The 4755-nt window shown below is 34.9% G+C and overlaps 1 non-coding gene across 1 annotated transcript; it reads left to right on the top strand.

Moving 5' to 3' along the window:
* The first annotated feature begins 4166 nt into the window (after positions 1-4166).
* LOC121231202 (small nucleolar RNA R71) lies at positions 4167-4272 on the top strand. Its single transcript, XR_005929268.1, has one exon. It is a non-coding gene; the product is annotated as a small nucleolar RNA R71 (small nucleolar RNA).
* Positions 4273-4755: the final 483 nt, after the last annotated feature.

Genomic DNA, 4755 nt, shown 5'->3' with positions numbered 1-4755 from the left:
ATTAAACAGTCCATCACTTTAACTATGGTAATATTGCATTATAAATACCTCAAATTAAAAAAACAACAACAATTCGGCCCTTTCACATTTAACCATCAAATTTTCATTTTACGCAATTAAACCCTTTTATTAAATCGGGTACTCAAACGACAAAATTAAAACACGAAAATTTTACGAATATAAATTCACACATAATAAACACAGAAAATAATTTTTAAAAATTTTTCTAACTCAGATTCATGGTCCCGAAACCACCATTCCGAATAGGGTCTAAATCGGGTTGTTACAGTAAAAGTTCTTATATGATAATTAGACCATAATTGTGATAGTGGAATATGATGGCTTGGTATTTTGTGTAATTTTGATTAATTTTAAACGTTAATTAAGTAAATTGGTAATTAAAGATAAGCTAAATAAAACCAAATAAAAGTACCATCTTTTTCTTCTTTATTCAATCGAAAGTTCAAAAAAAAAAGAAGCCATTTTTCTTGAAGCTAGGTTCGACCATCTTTGAATGCTCAATTAGGTGTGCATTTTTGTCTTGTTTTTAATGATTTATACATTTTTAGGATCGTTGTAGCTTAATCTAGCTAGCTATGGACTAATTTGTAAAACTGTCAAACTATTAGGGTATTACCATTGATGAACATGCTTGAGTTTTGAAGTTTGATGAGAGAAAATGAATGGTTGTTGTTATTTTTGTAAAGGAATTTTTAGTGAAATTGTCAAATAGGGACAAAACTAAAAAATAGGAATTATTACATGGTGAAATTGTGAAATAATTGAAGTATAGTGCATGCTAAGGACCTATTTGATATTCGACCATAGTGGGTTGTGGTGAAATTGTGTAAATTTCCATTTTTATGAACTAGGGACTAAATTGAAAAGAATTAAAAGTATAGGGACAAAATGATAATTTTCCAAAAAAATTTGGATTAACTTGAATGAGAAATATATTAAATTGAATTAAATTTATCTGTATAGATCAAGATAGACCTCATACGGGATTAGATCGAGGCAAAGAGAAAATCTCAGATTAATCGCCTCCGTATCTACGTATACTCATCGAGGTAAGTTCATGTAATTAAATTGAATATTTATATGCTTTAATTGAGTTATATGTATGTGATTTGTATAATTGCCATGTATAAATATCGATCGCATATCTGACAACATACGATGATTATCGAGCCCCATTTGAACCTTAGAAATTCGTAGGATAAAATGACATGTCATTAGGGATTATCGATTCTCAGCTCGTATGAGCTTACCGATTGCAACTCATGAGAGCTTACTGATTTTTACTGATTCTTAGTTCGTGAGAGCATACCAATTCATAGCTTATATGAGCATATATGTATAGGAATTAACGGATTACAGTTTAGCACACTATGTGTGAGCTATCCCGAGTATTCAACGATATTCTAAATGGTTCGATGGGCAATGTTCTGATATGATAAGACATGATTTCTATACAAACTATTATAGGTATACCTATGAATTACGTGGAAAATCATATTACTTGGTATATAGGTATATGAAATGGATGACACATGTATATGGAATTTGATTAATTGTTGAACACATCCATGACTTAGTTTATATATGTGTTTACATGACTAACATGGTTGATGTTTATGTGTTTACGTTACTAATATGGTTTATATGTGCTTAGGCATTTGGCAAATATATGTTGGGATATGTTTTGTTTACTTACCTTATATGTGAATAAAAGGTCAGTTAAATTCTATTTTATACGAACTTACTAAGCTTAAATGCTTACTTTGTGTATTTTTCGTGTTTTACAGTGAATCGGATGCTTATTTGGGTTGGAAGCTTTTCGGAGCTATATCACACTATCCATTGGTTCTTTTGGTACATTTAGTTTGTTTAATTTTGGTTATAATGGCATGTATAGGTTGTTTTGGCTAATGTTGGCCTATATGTGTTTTGGTTGTTGGAAATGACCATTTGGTTGGTTTGCATTGTGGCCAGATGATTTGGCTTGTGTTTTGGCATATTTTGGTATGTAAATAAATTGCCTTAATAGGGTTGACTTGTGGTTGAATGATGAAAGATAAAATTATAGCTAAATGAGCATTTAATATGTGTGTCTTGTGATATAATGACTTGTGGTAGATTGGTACTTAAGTAGACATGATTTATATGGTAAATTGATGCTAGTTAAGGAATAGTAATTTTGGTACCAAATGGTTGTGTTTTAGAAAGTGAGTTACATGGTAAGTTTTGATACAAATATGCATATATGTTAGTTGATCAATTGGTTATATTGAACACATGATTAGTCATGTTTATAAATTGTCATTTGAGGTGCGCAAGGGCATATTGGTTGTATGTGATAATACCATTTGAATAAGGCTAGAAAATGCATGGTTTTGGTACCTCATTATGACTTACTTATATACATTATGTTGGGTGTAGGTTTATGTTGAATTGGGTGAGAAATATGGCTTGTAAAATAGCCTATTTTCATCCACACGAGCAGACACGGGTGTATGTCTCAACCGTGTGTGACACACGGCCAGATGGCATGGCCGTCTGTCCCCTATAACTTTCATAATGTTGCAAGTCGGGCTGTTACAGGGCCTAGCACATGGCCTGGTGGAACACGGGTATGTAAGGTTAATTGGAAGGGTACACGCCTTAGCACACGAGCATGTGACTTGGCTGTGTATCCAAGTCAGAGAGTTACACAGGCATGGACACGGGCTAGGAAACGGCCGTGTGTCCCTATTTCGAATGTACACACGACCTAAGACACGGGCCTGTCTCTCGGCTGCAGCTTTAAAATTTTTCAATGTTTTTTGAAAAATTCTCTGAGTTTTTGATTAAGTCTCAACTTGTTTCTAATGCATATTTTGGCCTCAAGGGCTCGTATATGGGACAATATGAATGATTTTGATTGGTTTTTTATATGAATATTGATATGTTATGAAATGTTCAAAATTCTATTTGTTTGTATTGTAAACTCCGGTAGTACTCCATAACCTTGTTCTGGCGATGAATACGGGTTAAGGGTTTTACATGTCCTGTGATGGTGCGAAATACAAGTAGGAAGGTGGGTTCGGTCACTTTTAATTGAAAGAGAGGAGAAAAAGTGGGAAGAAAAGAAAATCAGTGGAGGAGAATGTGTCCCATGATGGTTGCAGTGGTGGACATGGTGACGCAAGGTGGAAGGGGGAGGGGAACCCGAAAAGAAAAGAGAGGGAATGTTGGTTGAGGATGATGGTGAGGTGGTAGTGCAAATAAACTCAGAACGGTGGAAAGAAAAGAGTGGTGGTTGTGGTGGCCAAAAAGAGAGAAAAAGGATAGGAAGAAAATGAAAAAATAGAGACTGGGGTGGAAATGGGGGTGATGGATGGTACAAGGGGTGGTGTAGCTTGGTCAGCTATGACCAGGTTCAATGCAATAGAAGCTTATGGTAAGAGAAGAGCTTTTGGTAAGGGAATGAGATAATGAGGGAAAATGGGGATGTGTTTCATTTTAACAAGGCAAGTTTGACTTGCTAATGGATGAAAGAAATCCTCCCTATATAGTAACATAGGTAGATGGTAAGGCTAGCTAGCACATGCTGAAAATGATTACATATTAAATAAAAAATATGTGCACAAAGGGGTTCGAATTATAGACCTCGAAGATAGCTAAGGAGTTTCCTACCACTAAGCCACAACACTTCCTTGTTTTCAATAATACGCAAATAATTTTAAGACGTGAGAAATAGCAGATTCACCCTCTTTACTAAATTAAATTAACTAAGAAAATAGGATGTGACAAATTCTAGGTTTGATGGACATTATTCGAAGAAGTTCCCTTCCCCACAATAAACACAAGCTACATTTTTTTATTGATTCGGTGACTGACTTGCAAAATTATTAAACCCATTAGTAGTAAAGTTTTTAAGCATTGAGGATACCTAAGATGCAAGTGAAGTGAGAGTGTCCACTTCATGTATTCCTGCGACTCGTCTTCCTAATGCTGCTCGATTGGTTTGGCCATTGATAATTTTTGTTGGCAATTCTCTCAATGATTTCATAAGCCTCGTTATAAAACTTAAAAGGAGAGCACCATTAACAGAAGCATCTACTACCATCCTTGTGTGAGCATTGAGACAATTATAGAACGTCTCTAATTGGATGCAATGAAGGATTCCATGATAAGGGCATATTTGTAACAGTTCTTTAAATCTTTTCCACACCTCATACAAGGACTCGTCATCCATCTGTTGGAAGGTAGTTATCTTGTTTAGCAACTTAGCATTCTTGCTAAATGGGAAATACTTCATAAGGAATATTTCTGCTAACTCTTGCCATTGGTAATGGAATCTGGTGGCAATGAATTCAACCAAGCTCAAGCTCTATCCCTTAGTAAATATGGGAAAAACTTTAATCGTAATGCATCTTCGGGTACTCCAACTAACTCAAAGGAATCACTCACCTCCATGAACAATCTTAGATAAAGGTAAGGATCTTCAGTAGGCTTTCCATTGAATTGGCCCACTGTTTGAAGCATCTGGAACATGACTAACTTCAGCTCAAATTGTTGTGCCTCGATTTCAGGTCTCCTAATACCTGGATTAAGCTCATGAAACAATGGCACGACTGTAACACCCCTAACCCATATCCGTCACCAGAATAAGGTTATAGAACATTATCGTATAATCGTAACTTAAAACATTCAATTCCAAACATTTCATAAAGCATAGCATAATTCATTCAAACATTTGCATATAGTTTC

The sequence above is a fragment of the Gossypium hirsutum genome, chromosome A06, assembly GCF_007990345.1.
Source record: "Gossypium hirsutum isolate 1008001.06 chromosome A06, Gossypium_hirsutum_v2.1, whole genome shotgun sequence".
Taxonomy (NCBI): Eukaryota; Viridiplantae; Streptophyta; class Magnoliopsida; order Malvales; family Malvaceae; genus Gossypium; species Gossypium hirsutum.
Note: the sequence above shows the minus strand (reverse complement) of the source record. Positions and strands in the feature narration are given on the sequence as shown.